This window comes from Neophocaena asiaeorientalis, unplaced genomic scaffold (assembly GCF_003031525.2).
Source record: "Neophocaena asiaeorientalis asiaeorientalis breed wild unplaced genomic scaffold, Neophocaena_asiaeorientalis_V1.1 scaffold723, whole genome shotgun sequence".
NCBI classification, from domain to species: Eukaryota; Metazoa; Chordata; class Mammalia; order Artiodactyla; family Phocoenidae; genus Neophocaena; species Neophocaena asiaeorientalis.
Genome location: NW_020171826.1, coordinates 209418 through 229516, shown reverse-complemented (window position 1 = coordinate 229516; position 20099 = coordinate 209418). Strand labels below are relative to the sequence as shown.

Here is a 20099-nt window from a genome sequence, read left to right as displayed (position 1 = left end):
AGTGTTACCATTAAATTACCAAAGGATTTTAAAAAAAAAAGCCAAACAAGAAAACTAAAAAGCAAGAAGAAGAATAAAAAAACAGCGATATGGAGGTCTGGGGTCACATAGTGTTGGAGTCTTACATATTTCAGTAGGTCCTGGGCACATCATTTTGCACAGTAAAAAGTAATTGATGCTCAAAATAATGGCCTTGAATTATTAATTAAAGATATAATTTCTCAGGATACTCAGTATAAGAAAGCTGTGTGGTATGGAATACACTTTAGAAAGACATACTATTAAAACAGTTACAACAAGATCCTTGATCCTAGAAGACCTGTGGAAGGCCTTGGGTCAACTACCTCACTTAACAGACAGAAAAACAAAAGTACAAAGATAACATGACTGATCCAAGGTCAGCTGGTTGTTAGAAATAATCAGACCTATAATCCAGGATAGGTTGAATCTTATCCCGTGTTTGTGGCTACCCCATGATTACAAAATTGGTAATTAGGAACTAAAACCTTAACTTTTCATAATGCTTTATATCCCAGAAAGAACTGAGTCATTTCAGAGAGCTGAGGTTTTACCGTAAGAAATCCTGTAATCAGAATTGTCAGAGTGAGTGGCCCTGGTAGGGAACTGAGAATGCGTTGTAAGTTTTCCATGGAGAAGAGACCTCCTAAACCTAAGAGAAAGAAAGGTGTTATATGTTGGCCAGAAAGAGAGCTGCACAAAAGGGAACTTATGTCCAAAACATTTACCATGGGGGAAAATAAGTCACATACATAAATCAAATCTTCTTGCTAGCATGTTCTTATAGTCACTAAAATATGGTTTAGATGGCATCAACTTTGAGAATCTGGCCTGATTCTTCCTCTAAAGGCTCATTACTGTTAAATAAACTGAACAGGCGATGCATTAGAAAGAGAACTGCCCAAGAAGGCAGGCGATGAGTTCAAGGCTCTGTGTAACTCTGGGTAAGGGTCTTGGGTTTATTTATGTGTAAAATGAGTGAATTAAACATGATGATTTCTAAGCTTCCTCGTCGCTATGATTCATATTTCTAGTCAGGTCTTAGCAAATAGAAATGACAGGGGAAATCCAAACACCCTGTATTATACAATACAGATGAAGTTTCATATATTTGCAATATAAGCTTGCTGCAACAAAGGCTTCCTCTATTTAAAATAGAGAACATATTTCCTAAGCCTTATCCTACAATTCGTTGTTTTTTTAATTGTCTCCCCGCCCCCTTTATCTATCTTCTTATCAAGATCATCTCTAGAAAATCAGAAAGGGCCTCAGAAGTCAAACAATGTTATTTGGGACACTATTCAGGAAGCAGAAGCCCAGGAAGGAGAGGTGACTTTCATGAGGTCAATAGCTTGCTTGTGAAATGTGAAAAGATGGCTTTTGATTCCCTATTCAAGCTTTTCTCTCGTGAAGCCATGCTGCCTCCCAACTCTGAAAAACTACTAAGAAATATAACTGTCCCATAAAAATAACACACCATTTATATCCCAGGAAAGAGTCATGTCTAAACAGGCAATGGTCCTGTGTCACAGGAGGACGGCTACTTGGGCCCAGGAACAATGAGCCAGCTGCCAGAGGAGCTGAAGCTGTTGTTCTCTTCCCAAGATATTGTGAAGATGTATGGTGTATGCATGAAATCTTGGTCAAACTACCTTCAGGCAGTGTGGAACCAGATCCCTAAAGAAATTCCTGCACCTATGAAGTTTCTCACGTGTTTATTTCCTAAGAACAGTGGGGTTGACCTGACCAGATAGCTGTGAGTTCCTGAAGCATCCCTGTAAGGGACTTCACAGTTTGAGATATCCAAACGTGACAGATTTGAGCAAAGTATACTTAGCTATAGCATTTCATTAAAAAAAAAAGAAGTTGAACTGGCTTGGAGATTGGTAAAGTCTTTATAAATCCTGAAGGGAAAGAGAACCACGTTTAATTGAAAAGCACTGTCCATTCTGACATGCAGTACTGGTCTGAATGACCCACTGCCAGTTTGGGTAACTTTGTATTCTTTCAAATCCAAGATGTTAATCAACTCCTGGACACTTTCTATCATTCTAACACGCCTTCCTTCAAGAACAGAAGTATTGTCTCACTTCTGACATTAAGTCAAAGGATTATCATTTTTGAACAGCACAGCTTTCAGATTAGTAGTAAGCCAATTCAAAATTAAAAAAAAAAAATAAAAGAAAATAGGAAAAGAAAAAAAAACAGGAGCTTTGCACTGCTGACATCCTGGCCCGTAAGCGGCTCTCCTTTGAAATGGCAAGAAGAAACTGGTCTCAAAGGCACTTTCTCATAGGCTGCCAACTGCAGAGGGATTATTTTGCAGGGGATGCTTAACTGGTCTGACTCGGACTTGTTTCAGGGTGTGTCTTCATTCCTCCAAGAGGTCTGCCCTGGGCAAGACTGCATTCATTAGTAATTACAAAACAAAAATCCAGAGCTGGCAGCCAGTGGGAGATTTTTCTACACGGATGTGCACCTCCCACGTGCTCTGGTCACAGACACGACTGGGCTGGTAAGAGGGCCCGACGGATCCGTGCCAGGCGCAGACACAAGTCTTCCATTCTGACACGGAGTTGCTGCCAAGCGGGAAGAAGCCACATCCTTCCTCATCCTGAGTCCCCGTCCTAAATCGAGTGGTTGTTCAGATGGGGGAAGCACAGTGGGGAGGGAGGAGGCGATATCACTAGTTGGTGTTAATTGTAACAAGGGCAAACCTTTATTCCCAAGATAAAGTTTCTAAGTGAATTCAAGACAGAATCTCAAGGCCGGAAAGGCCCTCAAGTGTCACTTTGATTCAAACTTCTTTTTGCGATATTCAGTTCTCCCTGTAAGATCCTTGCCAAGTGGATGTACGGGGCCTCTTTAAATATCTCTAGCGATGGTGAAATCATTACCAGTTTACTTTTCATATGACCCAAACTGTGTAAGTATCTCGTTATGTTGAGCAGGACTCTGACCCCCTGGAATTTCTACCTACTTGTCCTGGTTGAGGTCTCTGGAACAATGTCAGGAACGTGCCTCTCTCTTCTACGGACACCTTTGGACATTTAACCCAGTGGTTCCGGTATTTGAGACATCATTTCCATGTCTTCATAGAGCTTTCTACTCGCCTCTCCAAACCTCATAGTGAGAAAAGCATACTAAGAAAATGAAAATGCCATTAAAATGGGAAGAACTGGCATCTGTTGGTTAATGCAGCTCCTATGCTAGCTAGGCTTAAGAGAAAACTGAAAAAGGAGAATGGAAAGCAATAAGAGGCCAGAAACTCCAATGACCATGGGCTAGCTCACCCAAGCTGGGTTTCTGGGGAACTGTCGGACAGATCAGTGTAGTAACTAAAGATTGTTTACAAGATTCTCATGTGCGTGTAAGCTATGGGATGGGTTCCTGACATAGAGGGGACACCGCAACACAGTGAATCAAAACACATGGCTTCAGCATATGCTTTGGAGTGACACAGACCTAGCCTCGAATCCTCTATAGCTGTGCAAGCTTCTTTACCATGCTGAGTCTCAGTTTCCTTATTCATGGATGGGGTCAGTAAGACATCTTACGGAATTAGAGGTATGAGGATCATGTGAGATAATTTTATAAGGCACCTGGCACGTAGAAAGCACTCCAGTTTCTTGGATATTATTATCTTTTATTACTAGAAGTCTAGCCTTCAATTCTCCTCAACTTTCCCCTACACACCGTAGCAAATTCAGGAAACAGAAAACCCACCTGTTTGGTGGAGAGAAATGAGGGCAGTTCTCACGGGGGAGAACCAAAGCAGGAGAAGCAGCATATTATAGTAGAAAGTACACTGTACTAGAACTTGGAAGGCCAGGTATAGACAGGTTTGACTGACTAAACCAGGGACATCCTCTTCTAGCCTATTTGCAAAGCCAGCAATTTAGTCTTTTCAACCCTACGATTCAGTATTCTCAGAGAACCATTAAAAGTACTCCTTTTTTCCGTCTTACCCCTAGGGTCTTTATGACCTTTTTTTTTTTTTTTACCTTAGTTTCCATATATATGTGTTAGCATACGATATTTGTTTTTCTTTTTCTGACTTACTTCACTCTGTATGACAGACTCGAGGTCCATCCACCTCACTACAAATAACTCAATTTCGTTTCTTTTTATGGCTGAGTAATATTCCATTGTATATATGTGCCACATCTTCTTTATCCACTCATCCAATGATGGACACTTAGGTTGCTTCCATCTCCTGGCTATTGTAAATAGAGCTGTATCTGAGCAGCTCTATTGTAAATAGAGCTGCAATGAATACAGACCTACTAGAGAATGGACTTGAGGATATGGGGAGGGCGAAGGGTAAGTTGGGACGAAGTGAGAGAGGAGTGGCATGGACATATATATACACTACCAAATGTAAAATAGATAGCTAGTGGGAAGCAGCCGCGTAGCACAGGGAGAACAGCTCGGTGCTTTGTGACCACCTAGAGTGGTGGAATAGGGAGGGTGGGAGGGAGACACAAGAGGGAGGAGATATGGGGATATATGTATATGTGTAGCTGATTCACTTTGTTATACAGAAACTAACACACCATTGTAAAGCAATTATACTCCAATAAAGATGTTAAAAGAAAAAAAAAGGTACTCCTTTTAATGGCAACTAGAAAGCTTGATTCCTGTATGCCCCTTCCTGCTCTCCTGTGCCGTGTCTCTACATTAATAACAGCAACAGTTCTAGACGTCCCAAAGTATAGCACCTGAAGTTGTCACCCTAACTTGCTATGCCATAGGGACCCCCTAAGTGGACAAAACACTGCAGGGGTGCACTGAATGGAGGTTATAGCTTTCTTATTCGCTTGCTGTTCACTGTTGAAATCTCAGCGATACAGCACTGGGTATAAGTGTGTTTTGAATAAGTCAAGACAAGTGAATGAGCTGCTGCCTTTTGACAAGTAGAAAGCCAGGAGATATGATTTTCAAACATTCAGGAGTATGTGCTTGGAAGCACTGTCAGGGAAGACTTATGGAATGGTCTAATTCAAAGATTGTGTGGCTCTCCCGGGGATGCTAATGTACCTGCCCAGGTATGCTCTTGTAAAGAAGACTTTCCTCTTTGCCCTGTGTTTGGTGTTCTGCACTTTGAGGGAAGGCAGTAAAAATCCTGCAAGAGGGTGAGGAATCAGACAGCTGGAACTGTAACACCTGGGTTCCAAGGGGCCTGCTCTCTGGGTGGGAACAGACCTTAAAGGTAATGAAGTCCAAAAACTAAGGACAGATTTAGAATAGGGACACAGCAGACCCAGAGATGTGTCCCAAGGAAATTATCAGGCAGTGGTGCATTGAGTGAGATGAAGGGATGAGCGATAGAAAGGTGTCCACTGAATGAATCTATGGAACTGCAGTGAGCGCTCTTGAGTCATCAGGGGCTAAGTGGTCGCTTGATGGCTATCACCTCTGAACTTCAGTTTTCTCACTTATACTAATTCAGACCAAACTGACCTCGCAGAGCTGTTGTCGAATCAAATGCGATAATGGACATGCGAGTAATTTGCAGGTTCTTAGGCACTGGACCGACATATGGGGACACTCCCATTACCACTCAGCAAAACCAAAAAGCATTATTTTACTAAGTGAAACAAGTAATATTTATTTTATAGGATCTTCCTCTCAAAATGATACTGACGTGGTTCATAAGCCAATTTCATTTCAGTCAGTGTTCCAATTACATATACACTTTCTCTTCCTCTTCACGTACCACAGGCAGAAGCATCAGGGGATTTTAAAGAACAGTGATCTAGGTATGCCATAAGGATATCATAGCTGACAATATTAGCCCTAGATCAAATCAGCTTGGCTTGCAATGTACACAGATATTTTTTATTCCCAGGATGGTCCTGAACAACCTCTTACGATGACTCTGAGTCACCTCCCTCGTGAGAATAGCAAAGAGCTCTGGGAATGTGAATTTTCTTCCTTGGACTATTATAATGCTCATTAATTGCCCCACCTATTCCCTTTCGAAGCTCCAATGCTTTGCATTGCCAGACCTGTCTAAAACACAGGTCTGATTACACCCTTCCCTTGCTCAAGAATATTCAGTGCTTCTCCCTGTCTTACAGGACTAAACACAAATTGCTCAACAGAGTACGGAAAGTCCTTAAAATACAGCCTCTGCTCACCTTTTTAAAGTCTGATCTTCAATGACCCCAGTGCTCATATACCATCTCCTGGCCAAACTGGGCTCTGCCCCAGCAAGACACCCGATTCCCTCCTTCCCTTTATGTTTTCACCCTGTTCCCTTTATCTGTCGTATCACTTGTGGTTTTTAACTGTGTCAATTTAGTTCAACTGGAATTATGTTTTCCAGAATCCCCTTCTCTGCATTGTTCTATGTTAGGGTTGACCACAGGGAAATGTGCATGAGATTTGGAGGGAAGAAGTGAAGCGGTAGCAATCGCTTTGGGAGGGTCTGTCTAGGCACCTGGGTGCTATTGCAGCTCATGCCCCTTATTGCTGATCTGATGGCTCACCTCCTAGGTGGGGGCAGCAGCCAGGCCCACGGCTCCTTCAGCTCCTGCTAGATCCCCTCCTTCAACTTCTTCATGCCCAAAGCCAGGTAAGTATGAAGCTCCATGGCTAAGAGCACCGGCTCCTTCTGCAGGCCACCCATACAGTATGGTTAGATCCAGACAGAGATAGTTAAGGGCTGCAGTTTGTCCCCAGGTTGATCTCTTGCATTTCACTTCCAGCATTTCTTTTCTTTTTTTTTTTTTCGGTACGTGGGCCTCTCACTGTTGCGGCCTCTCCCGTTGCGGAGCACACGCTCCGGACACGCAGGCCCAGTGGCCATGGCTCATGGGCCCAGCCGCTCCGCGGCATGTGGGATCTTCCCAGACCGGGGCACGAACCCGTGTCCCCTGCATTGACAGGAGGACTCTTAGCCACTGCGCCACCAGGGAAGCCCCACCACTTCCAGCATTTCTTCCTGACTCCCTGCCTAACACAGGCAGGGGCAACAGACTTCCTCACTGGCTCCTTCTCAGGGTCCTTAGTGACTCCCAACTGCCCCTTTTGGGGTTTTCTTTGCCCACCTTCTCCCACAATTGTAAGACTAATCCCTATGATAAATTCCACATTCCATATCATTCATCCATATCATTTCTGCTTCCCTGGTCGGACCCTAGCTCATACGTCACTCCTCCCCACCAATCTATGTCCAAAACCTGCCTGTCCATCATTTCAAGATTCACTTCAAATACCACTTCCTCATAAACCCCTTCCTGAGTGACACAGTTGCCTCTTCCTTTGAAACGTCAAAATATTTTACCACATATCTTTTAAAAGTTCTGTCATATACTCTTAGACTAATCCAAATATTATATAAGTTGTATTACAACCTCTGATGCATCTTATCTTTCACAATGATCTATAAATTCTTATTCTTCTGGAGTCGTGTTAGTGTGATTGCATTTTAATCTCCAAATCTCACCAGTGTCTTAATTACAGAAGGATCTCAAAAAATGCTTAGTGTCCAAAAGAGTAAATGAATTCTCCATGCAACTACTCCCTTTTTAATAACACAGGTAAGGAAAACCCAATGCTACTGTGTATGGTGTAGCCTCACTTATATGGAGACTATTTCTAGAGCCACTTTACTTTTCCATTCTCTTCCCTTGGAGAAGAGCCTCTCCAATCCGAATCCAATGCTTTTTATTATCTTATACATGGTTCTAATAAAACTCGTTAGCTGGCTCCATAGTCCACAATAAAGCAGAAACAGCTAATTGTATGGAGAATAGATAACTGCTAGAGCAAGACATGCTGAAAGCAAGAAGTAATAGCAGACAATGAAAGAGAAAGCAGACAGAAAATGTATGAAAATCCGATTACACAAATTTAAAGTATACCAGTTTGGGGCCATTTAGTATATAGGTAAATGATCTCATCTTAATAAATTCTAAAGGAATTACAGCCCATTCCAATAAACTGTCCTGAGTCACCAACATTTAGTAATGCTACATATTTTAGAATAATCTCCCTCTGAAACTAATTTTTTAAACAAAAAATTTAAAAGAAAGTTACATATTGAAATTTCACCATTAAAAAATCCCATAGTAGCTCCCATTCTCAGAAAAAAAGAGGATTTTTATTTTTTATTATGCATTTATTCAACAAATAAGTAGTGAGAGTCAACTATGATTAAGGCACTGTTCGAAGTGTGTGTGTGTGTGTGTGTGTGTGTCTGTGTGTGCGTGTGTGTGTGTGTGTACTTTTCCTCCAGGGAAATCATCAAACTTGGGACAAGTGGGACAATAAAAATTACAACTTTTAAATATCTCATAAAGCAAAAAAATAAATAAATAAATAGCAGTCATTGTAAATCAGCACCACATTGGTTTCTTACAAAAAAGCAAGTAAATGCAGCCAGCAAAATAGGACTGAGTTCATAGTTGCCAGCTTCTTCCAGGGCAAAATAAACTGTCAACTAGAATGAAGCTGCTTGCCTTCCCCACACAGCCTTTGCCTCATTTCTCTGCCAAGCATCTCTTCCCGGCAGGGAAGGTCCCCAGAGACTCTACAGGTGTTACAACCCTGTACAGTTTGCTTTGGAAGAAAAATCTGGAGAAAAACACACATAAGAAATACTCGTTTTCATCATCACAGCCCCCAATACACACAAGGAGGCAACTGTGGCACTTTCTAATTTTTCCCCCTGGTTTAATTCACATAGGTTGGAAATAGGATTGAATGAGATAATGAAAATAAAGCACTCAGCACAGCTCCTAGCACACAAGAAGCACTGGATCAATATCAGTGATCATGATTAGAAGGGGTCCTAAACGTCCGGCAAACTGTGTAAATTAGCCTTAAGTGTTATCTGGGACAAAATTTGAGTCTTCGGCCGTTTTCTCTTTGTCACCCAGAATGCTCTGGGGCCACCACCAGAATATAAAATAATTTTTCAGCAAGCCAGCTTTGGCTGGGGAGAAGGATGGGCAGTGCTGCCTGCAGGGATGTTTGGAGTAGAGAAACAGGGTGGTCCTACAGCACCTTTGCCCCCATGCAGTTCCCCAGGAGTGCCATGCGGAGGGCAAGGTACCAGGATGGATCCTGGAACAAAATTAACATCACTGATTATATGATTGGATTTTTGGCTTTGATTTTTAAAGGAAGTGAATAAAACTAGCACAACTGAAAAACTAAGGAGTATGTAAGTGTAAGCATGTTCGGGAGGTTGTTTTAGTTCAAAAAATAAAAATAGCTTAAGTGGACTCACTAACTAAATTGCAGGCACTCTGCTAAGTACTCTATAAACGTATTTTAATCCTAAAACAGTTCTATAGCCTTATGCCAATAACACAAACAAGGAAACAGGTTTAGAGATGTGAAGTAATTTTACTATAGCCCAGGGGTAGTAAGTAGCATTACCCTGCCCAGGTTATCTCAGTCTAAAACCCACACGTTTACTACTATATGCTAATGAAATAATGCAATTTAAAAGGTCACGTATTCATTCACTGATTCAATACATTTATTGAACTATTCCTTCACAGGAGGCACCGTGAAGTGGGACTAGTAGAGAGAAATAAAATATTCAGGGTCACTTCTTACAATCACAGGGCAGTATGGTATAGTGGTTAAGCTTGCCCAAGTTCAAGTACTGACTCTACTGTCAACTAAGTCTGTGAGCTTGGGCTCAGTTTTCTCTTCTGTAAAATGGTGATTATAATAGTACCTGCCTCTCTTAAACTTATTCTGAGATTTTGATAAGCTAATATTTGTAAAGCTTGTATTACTACGAGGCATGTATGAGCCTGCATATGCATGTGTGTCAGTAAAGACTTCATAGAGGAGTTCTACCTCTTGAGAGAAGAGTTAGGCGCCTTTTAGACTTTTAGAGCCAGAAAGAAGAAATTGATCTAATATGGAATTAAATTTGCCTTTCACACACTCACTCTTCAGGACGGCAGATTTCAGAAACTGGTACCTAAAATCTCATAAAGAACTAGCTCTAGGTCCAGTGTTTTGAGGGACTGATTACATAAAACACCTACACAAAAACTGTAAAATTTCCAGCTGAATTGAACTGCTCAACAGCACTCAACATATCCATCTATTACTTAGTGCATTCGGAAAAAATCATGACACCATTTGAGAAAAGGAATCTGATTTTGCCTATTTAGGCTGCTTTTTTCTGTTGTTTTGTTGGACATTCTAATGGGAAAGAAAGGCCACGAATGACAGATCAATGAGACTGAGCTGTCTTCTCATTTGTCCTTAGGAACCTACATGAGGTCAGCACAGTTTACCTCTTCATCTTAGAAATGAATTCTTCCATTCTCCTTCACTCTCTGCTTGAGGTTCCGAATATGTCAGACCTGGTCATCATTCTACTTCAGTCCTTTCAGTGACTTCCTGCTGCATTTTGCATAAAATCCAAACTCCTTACCTTGGCTTGTAAGGTCAGCCTGATCTAGCCCCTGCTTGTCTTAGAACCTCAGTTCCAGCCCTTCTCTCCCTCTTACCAGGCCCTGCCACCTCAACCATGAACAGATCGACCCTGGCTCTTTCTCAGGCTTTTTTCTTCTTAGCTCAGACATCACCTTCTCAGAGGTGTCATCCCTGACTACCCTATTTAAAATTGCCTCTCCTCCACAGCCCTCCAACATTGTTGCTGTTGTCACTGTTTTAATCTCAGCCCCTTATTTCTTACCCTGAAATCACTTGTATGTCTTCTGTTTATTTGTTTGTTGTCTGTTCATATATATATATATTTTTTTTTTTGTATCTCTCCCAAACTATTCTTAGTAATGCTAACGGCAAGGAATTACCTTAACACCTCTGCCTCCCAAGGCAATTTTGGATAACTTCTAAATGTACGTACACACTTACATCTATACACATACATATGCATACACATAAATTTATACTTCAATATTCTAAATATATGGTCAATATTCTAAATATATATGCCCACATATATATGTATATGTGTAAAGTGTATATACATATATATGTGTGTATATATAACACATTTTTTATTTCATTATTATATATCTATATAATTCATTTCCTTATCTATTTTTTCTACTCGTTGAGGATAAATAATACTAACATCTATACTTTTATTTATTCATCATTTACTCATGATGCTATTTGCGTCATTTAGGCAGATACTATTTGCTAAGACACTATTTTAGGCACCCAGGATACAGCAGTGAGAAAAACAAAGGTCCCTGCCCTTGTAGATTTGACATTCTAGTGGGGCTAAACTAAACAGTTGACAGGCTAAACATATTAATTAAATAGTATGTGGAAGCTGATAAGGTGACAACCGCTATGCACAAGAGAAAAAGCTGAGCAGGGTAAGTGAGATCAGGAATGGCAGGAGTGGAGATGGGAATAGATATAGATATAGAGGTCTATCTAACCAGGAGATAGCTAGAGCAGGCTTATTACCATTTTACAGAAAAGGAAACTAAGTCTGGACAGGCTAAGCAAGCAGTACTTAGGATTCAAACCCAACTCTGACTTCAAAGCCAGCCAACTTTTCACCATCCACTTTATCCATTCAACCCCCAAACCCTGCTACTGTCTCACACTGTAATTGGCAAACTGAAGTCTAATCTTCCAGAAAAGAGCCATTGAGTGTGTATTATCGTTCTCAAGTGTCCATGATTTCTTTAAGTGGAAAAACCCCCTATATCTATTTCAATGAGAGTCTAGCTTCTTCCATGGGCACTAAATTAGCTCAAAAGAAGAAAGCAGAAAATATGCACTCATAATGCTACAGTCCAAATTTAAGCTAAATATTTTATCCCTTTACTGCTTTGTAGAAGATTATGGTAATTAATGGTGATAGAGAGCTTGCTTTATATTTTTTTAAAAAAGCTCTCTTTTTATTTCCCAAACAAAAAATGTCAGGTGTCTGTGTACTCCTCCCACACCCAAACCTGGATCCAGAGGGAGAAAACAGTTTGCAGGTTGTGGGAATGTAGCAGAATCACATCCTTAAGGACTCAGAAAGTGTCTTTATGGATGTGACTCCTAACGCAGTGGTCACTTGTGATTCTCATTGAGGCCAAGGAGGCTGCCGGGTACCTGGATTTGATGATGCTCCACATGCCTGACATGTGGATGCCTCTGTGGAACTAAGAGTATGGATCTACTCTTAGCTTTTCATGGTGTCTCCTAAGTCATTACCTTCCAGGCACAGATTCATAGAACAACATGCCTTAGACAGGACCTTGTCCAAGTTCCTCACTCTGGAGGTTAGAAAAAGGACTCTTAGAGAAGGAAAAGCCACTAACCAGTATCAGGGCTGTTGCACTGAATGATTGAGGGGGAAAGAGCATAACCTTGGAGTTAGAAATCTAGGGTGCAAGTCCCAACTCCACTATTTGCTGGCTGTGTGACCTTAGAAAATATTCAGCCTCTCAGACTCGGGATGTAGAATGGTGTTGAGAACAATTACTTTGATTACCTCAGATTATTGTAAAAAAAAAAATACTTGTGTGCATGTGCGTATATAATAACAAGCATTTTGAGGGCTTAAAATTCTATAAAAAAAAAAAACCTGTTAATTTGAATCTAGGTCTTCTACTTTCTAATCCAATATTGATTTGGGCATGCAGTTGAATATCTCTGTAGTTGTTAATCATAATGAAGGTTGAAATCCCCATATGCCAGGCTCTTAACAAATGTTTTGGCACCTGACTGACACCTACCAAAAGCTGGATGAAATGGGTTCTATTAACCCCTTTTTACAGAAAAGTAGGGATAGACGAAATAACTTGTCTAAGGTCAAATCCAGGGAAGGTGGTCTGATGCTAAAGCCCATGATGTTACACAACCACAATTTTAGGTCACCATAGCATCTAACCATAACTGGCGTAAGGAACTATGTTATCTATGAAAAGAACATTTTCAGAAATGACGGGTTCTCTTTTCTGTTGCCTTTAGCACTGATCGGGAAAACAGGAAGCCAGTGTAATCATAAGGACTTATGTGTCAGACAGGAAGAAACTACAGGCATCTCCTACATATAAACTAGACATAAAAGGTCACCTGCCCTCATGTCCAATTATATCAAATAATAGCTGGACTGGTTTGAATTCTTCACTGCTTTTAGAAAGTGAGATCAAAGCTCACTGCAGCTGCCCACTTCCCTGGTAACTTCCTACTTTCTTTCAGGTAATTTATTTAGGACACTTGACACTGGCCTTGCTGTCAGTATATGCAAGCATGAACTTCAGTGCCATCCTTCATTGTGCTTGCTGCAAAATGTCCTGTATTATTGGGATAAAAATGTCTTTTTCCATGATTGAGCCAGTGATGTTCAATCTTATTAGAGTCTGTGACTCCTTATCATTTGTCTGATTTTGTGACCACAAAATTTAAAAAAAATAAAATAAAGTTACCTTATTAGTCTGTAGACATGGCCTTTGAAATAATTAATGATATGATAAAGTATGAGAAAACTAGAAAGCCAATGCTGGGCGTACCTGACACAGCATGAATCCATCATCTATTTAACTCAACCTTTTGAGTACAGGGCACTGTGCTAGGCATGGGGCAGGATAAACCATGCCCTCAGCTGCTTGGGTGCTAATCAGGGACTTGGACAAGAATACAAAGGGACAAATTACTGGCCCACAGTTAAAAAAGAAACTTAAAAAAAATTTTTTTAACTATAATAGAGAGAGAAAGAATATGTTACAAGCATTTAAAGGGTTCTCCAAAACTGGGAAGAATCAAGAAGTGATTTGAGTAGTAGGTTTGGGAAGGAAAGCAGGGGAAAGGAGATGGCACCTGAGGTGGCGTGAGGACACAGGGAGGGGACATTTATGGATCTAGTTATACGAGTCCTCAGCTCTTACGTTGTGGTGTCTAGTAAACATGGGATAGTAGACCGAAGAGCTTTGTGCTCAGGCACGCACATTCTAATTCTCACTAATTGGATAACTGTGGGCAATTCTCTAAGTCTCTCAGAACCTCAGTTCTTTCATCTGTAAAAGGTAGACAATAATATGGACCTGAGAGTTATTTTTATGCTTAAATGAAATGACAGAAATACATGCACCAATGAATGCTGATTTCCCTTGCCCTTCTCTGTTTAACCAGAAAATAGATTTCTTGGCATAATACAATCAGGGTATTTTCTCTTTATTCCCCTTTCAATCTTTAGCCTTGACTTTTACAACGAGATGTGGCAATAGAATTTCAGAGTTGAAAGGAATCTTAAAAAAAAAAAAACAATGTATTGTAGCCGAAGAGCCTTAGAGATGAACTAGACCAGCTGTCTCATACTTTAGGCCCAAAGGTAAAGCGACTTCCCAGGCACAGGCAAGATAATACCAGGATCAGAAAGACAGGATGGGGATGGGTGGGTCACGGGTCCTAATTCAGGTCCTCAGTTCTAGTCCAGAGGCTGCACAATTTCAGGTCTTTCCTAGCTCTGAAATGAAATGCAGAGATGAGTCTCAGCATTGGAGCTTGCTTTGTGCTATGCGATAAGGTCCTGCTACTTAACCTTTCTGAGTCTCAGGTGCCTCAAAAAATACACAGGATTACTGCCAGGACTGAATGAGATGACAGACATAAAACACTCAGTACAAGCCATGATGGAGTTCACTAAAGGGCGGCTATTAAATTTTGATTTTCACAACTGAACAGACTAATAAACTGAAAGAACTCATGGCAGAAGAAAGAATTCATGTTCATTAAACGCCTCCTATGGAAAAGGCACTGAGAAAGAGACTCAGGCTTCTAGGTAGGCATCAGTGTTCCTATTTCCCAACTGAGGAGACCGAGGCACATCTCAACATAATAACTTGCCTGAGGTACCCTCCAGACGCTAAGACTCCACACTGCCACAGCTGCTAGAGCTAGGCAGAACATGGTCAGGCTAGAAGGAGGTCTCCTAACAACCTCGTCAGTGTAAACCATGCATTCTCACTTTCAAAAAGGAGAAAAAAAAAAAAAAGAGCAAATCAGTAGCTAACCTGATTTAATCCCCCAAAATATAAGATACCAAATGTTCTGTAACCTTCCTGTTCTTTGGGGTTTTTATTTCTCCCACAAATCAATTTCCAAAATGAGCAAAGAGCACAGTAGGTGGCTCTCTTTAATATTTCACGGACAAGACAATAGTGACTCAACAGATCCTACATCTGTGTCACCAGCAAAAGCCTGACCAAGTTGAGCAACAAATGAAACTGTGTGTATATTGGAAATAACCTTTACTTTTTTCTTTTGCTTCATCCTCTGATTTTCTCCAGCTACATTCTGCTTTTCTAACTGTGCCAGGTAAGATGCCGCTGACTGCCTACCTTTTGGCAAAAGCAAACATATGCTTCCAAAGGCCAAACTCAAGGAGCACAGCGTTTCTCCCCAAACTGCCTTTGCAAACCTGTCTGCTTGCTGCAAAGCAAAGAAACCTAAAGGCCTGTGGGAAGTCTCAACTGATAAATGGCCCCATTGCCTGGGCCAGAAACAGATCTGTTCATTTTCCTACATAAGCCTGCAGCCGTCAGTTTCCACAGGGAGGACTGAAACTCCAGACCAATGATCAGCATCACCAGCCAGCAGTGGCCTTTCCTGCGAATGCTGCCTCTGTACACTGTTCACTATATTCCTTCCTTCCGACTTCGGAATTGGCAAAAGAAGAGAAAAACGGTATGGTCACTCATGGTACTCGTTCCTCAGTCTTCTTAACAGCCTGTGTATTAGCACGAGGATGGCAGAAACAAGAAACCACTCAGAACAGGAAGAAAAACATGACACAATTCTAAGCTTTGTGTCTTCATAGTACGCTTACTTCTAGGAATTGAAGGTACATTACTTCAAACACATGTGAGTAGGCAGGCTGCCTTACAGAGCATCACCCTGAAACTTCCTCTCCTGAGAGCTGGCCCCACTATAGTTCTCTTGGCAAGGACATATCCTCTTTGGGACAAAAAGGATACCCTGAAATCACCAAACAAATAAGGTCAACCCAACAACTGAAGTAAATTGTTAAAGATCTCATTGGAGCGACGACAGGGTGTGATGGAAAAGCCCTTAACTAGAAGTCAAAAGCTGTGATCTGTATTCCCAAGGCTGAAACTTATGAACCATGTGACCCTGGGCAACTTCTCATTTCTCTGACTCTTATTCAATTGTTTTCTCAACTGAGAAACAACTAAGAAACTGAGATCAACTAAGAAGAAATATCATTTAATGAGCACTTACTCACTACATGTACTTTACATTATTCTACTTAATTTAATCCTCACACGCATCCTTGGGGTAAGCATTTTTTTTTTCACTTTAGAATTGGATAAAACAGAAACTCTAAATGGTGAAATAAATTGTTTAGTGTTACCCAGCTACATAGGAATTAGAGCTGAAATCTGAATTTGATGACAAAACCAGCTTTTTTCATACTTTATCATATCATTATATTATCCTTCCACTATTAATATGTCTGCCATGTCCTTCTCTCAAGGCTACTGCAAGTAACAAGGAAGATAATATATATGGAATACACTGTGGAAATTTTAAAGTTTTATATATATATATTTGGTAACAAATAATCTCTATAAGGAGAAAGGGTATAACTGAGTATCCTTTCTTTAAAAAACCAGAACTAAAAGGAATTAGCTTTCAATCTCCCATCCCCTTGTTATGACCTTATTTTGAACATTCTCCTTTTCCCTACAAGTCCCCAGTCTCTCAGGCACGCGTTCAGATGTATCCTGGCCAGCTCATCACAATGCATGCACACGGAACAGGCTGACGGAAGCAAGCAATCCAATCCTCTGCAAATGTCTGGTGCGGGAGCTACCTAAGAGGGTACCACCAAACTCTTTCCTTTCCTCAAGGTGTATCACACCCCTGCTCTGCATACATCAATAACACAGGCATATGTGATGGACTGTGGAGCAGGTAGCCAACTATAAATACTGGATGCTCAGTTCAGGGACTTATGGCATAGCCAGGAGATGATAGTAAAAACTATATGAAGTCAATCAGAATAAAATCAATTGTTATGAGCCAGGTGGGGGGTATGTAAAGGACACTATTTCACTTTAAAATACCAATAATGCCAATAATAAAGGAAGCCTGGTGAGGGCACATGTGGATGTTTGTGTTTATATGAGGTAAGTTTGTGTCCAAAAGGGACAGAATTTAGCAGCATCACTGTATAATCCAAAAGAAATACACGGGGATCTTGTTGTTTGCCTATATCAGCTGAGAAATATAAAGCTGCTTGTCTGACCTGACATGGGGGGAATAAAAGGCTTAGAACAGTCTGTGACATAGATGAAACTTGCAACTTCTCCTCTTGTCTTTCTACCTCTCATCAAATTCAAGACCCTCTTTGCCGGTAAAGGATGCCTCAGATCAAAGTTTCACAGACCTGAAGCTTGGCCTAAAAACTAGCAGGGCACTGGCATCACTGGGAAACCTTTTATACACCAAGTCAAGCATCTACGATCAAAGTCACATGTAGAGGGCATTCAGAAAACACTATAAAAGAGCTGTTCAAACTCCAAAGAAGAAAAAAAACACAACTAGATTAAAAAAAAAAAAGTCACTCTATCTGAAAATTCAGCTTCCTAAAAACCCACTGTCTCCAAGGTTACTATGCAGTAACATTTATAATTGTTGCCATCAATGTCAAACTGAACAGGTGCCAAGCCAGGCACTGTGCTAAGCATGTTATTTGAATTATCCCGTTTCATCCTCCCAAGTGCCCGAAGGGCTCATTGTGACCGTGAAAATCTCCATTTTATGGCTGGAAAAAAAACAAAAACAAAAACAAAACTGAGTATCTGAAAGATTGGATAACTTGCCCAAGTTCACACGGCTAATAGGTGGCAGAGCTGGAGTGAAGGCCAGGTAAATCCTTCTCCTCAGCTGGTAGCTAACCTTAGCGGTGTTTCACAATTTCACAACCAGCGAGCGGAGGCAAGACAGACTGGGAACTGGTTCTTAAAGGAAACGGCAGAAGTTTGCTTTTGTGTTTGTGATTTTTCTCTTTAACTCAGCTTCCTTGTTCCCTCCCAGGACTTAGAAGTGACAGGGGCTATGGCTCCGTGAGGTCAGCTATTCCTGTAAGAGAAGCATCCTATTTCCCACAGGACGATCGGCCCCGCTTCCCCTGGGGCTGGAGAGAGCACCGTACCAAAGGAGGTGACAGACGCCCAGACGTCCCTCACCTCTCCACGGACTCTACCAGGAGTCTGACGGACACCCTCGGCGGGGCATCTTTCTGAGAAAACAGGTCAGCGGAAGAGAAAGAGAGGCTGCAAGCAGCCTTTACCCAGGCTGTCACAGGTCCAGGCTGGAAACGACGTGATACCCAGTGGCAACGCTGGGACACACTGCCCCCTTCTATCCTCACTGTTCACAGCAGCACTCCAGAGAAACCAAGGCCGGGGGTATACCGGGGTACATCCCTTAAAGAGCTGGGAGAGGGCTGCAGTGACGCGCAGCACTCACACAACTGCGTTACTTAAATGCCTACAAAGCGAAGACGGGACTCTGGACAGTGGGTTCGAGTCCTGCCCACGGCACTAACTTAGGTGTGATCTATCCCAGCCGCTGCCTTGCTCTGTGCCTCAGTTTGCCCTTCTGTAAAATAGGGTTGAAGGAGACGATGCGTAAGAATCCTTCCACCTTGAGATTCTCTAGATCGGTGATCCCCCGAGCCCTCATCACCGCGCGAGACTCACCTTTCCTGGGAGGCAGAGCGGGAGCAGCGAAGGCGGCGGGGATGGGTGCAGGATCGCCCAGCACCGCGTCTTTCGGTGCGCTTGGCCAAAGCAGAGTCCCGGGGACCCGGATCCGGCCAGTCTTCCAGCAACGAGCCTCTTACTTTCCGCCGCACTTTCTTTTTTCCCCCTTTGGGGCTCCTCCCCTGCCGCTGCGCGATTGGCCGGCGCTGCGCGGCTCCCGCTCCACCCGGCGCCGCGCCAGCCACCAGCGCTTCCCAGAGCGGAGGCCGCGGGGCGGCACCGAGAGCGGCCCCGCCCGCGGCGAGGAGGAGCGGCGCCAGGCCCGCGGACGGCAAGAGGCTGCGCTAGGCCCTTCGGCCACCGCCTGTGCCGGCTGGAGCGCGCAGGAAGGGACAACGTGGGTCCTGCAGCTTGGCACCATGCCAGGCGCTCTGGGGAGATGCGTCCCCGGCTATACACATAGACTCACACTTGCGCTCATTGCAACATCCTGGTCTCACAATCGAGATCGCCTTTTCTTTCCTGCTCTGTGTGTTTAGCTCTCGTGCTGCACCAAGGCCATAAATCAATTCAGGCCGCAGGATTTGAGCCCCCATCGTGTGCCAAGCCCAGAGCGCGACGGGAAGAAACAGACTCAATCTCGGTGGTCTGGCGCTCCGCTCCGCTACAAAAGTGACAGTCATGGGAACAAACTACTGCTCAGGACAGCCAAACGGAACCTGTATTTTCCACTGGGTATACCCAGGGTGCCTAGGAAGGTGCCTGGCACGAAGTAGGCACTCAGTACATGTGCACTGAATGAATGAAATAATCATTATAGAAGCAAACAATCTCAAAAGAATTACTCCCTTTCATGCACTCCCGTTTCTCCAGATTTCTGAGAGAGCCCTCAGCCACCCTCTAACACTCTAGATGGTAGTCTGTATAGTCATCCTGAGAAGCTTTACAGTGACTGTCAACTCCTTTGCTCAAGAACCTTCTCTTGTTCTCTATCGCTAGTCCATCACGATTTCTTCCTGACTGGCAAGGCCCTTCATCACTTTTCCCCATTTCTGGGACTCCCTAACAAAAGCTATCTACCAAGTAGACTTGTCTCTTCACACAGGCTTTACTCCACCACCTCCATGACTTTTCTTCTGCTCTTAGAGTTACCTAACTGAATCGTATTTATTTATTTATCCAAGAAATTGAGATCCAAAGAAAGCAATTAAAGAGACGGGGGAGGGGGGGAGGGAAGGAAAGAAGAAAAGGTCCTCATGAACTAGTAGGTGCAAGTAGGAGGTGCCAGTCTCTAGGTACCAGCTAAAGATGGACAGCAGTGCAAAACTTAACACACTGCCCCTGCCTTCAAAGGGTTTAACTCCCCAAGGGAAAATCGCAGTATAATTGAAG

At 42.4% G+C, this 20099-nt stretch overlaps 1 protein-coding gene across 2 annotated transcripts in view; it reads right to left on the bottom strand.

Moving 5' to 3' along the window:
- The window catches only part of IL1RAP (interleukin 1 receptor accessory protein), a 124547-nt gene extending 105688 nt beyond the window's left edge, over nt 1–18859 (bottom strand). For both annotated transcript variants that reach the window (XM_024740299.1, XM_024740304.1), the window contains exon 1: nt 18705–18859. The gene's annotated coding sequence lies outside the window, so the exon portion shown is untranslated. The remainder of the gene's footprint in view (nt 1–18704) is intronic.
- Nucleotides 18860–20099: the final 1240 nt, after the last annotated feature.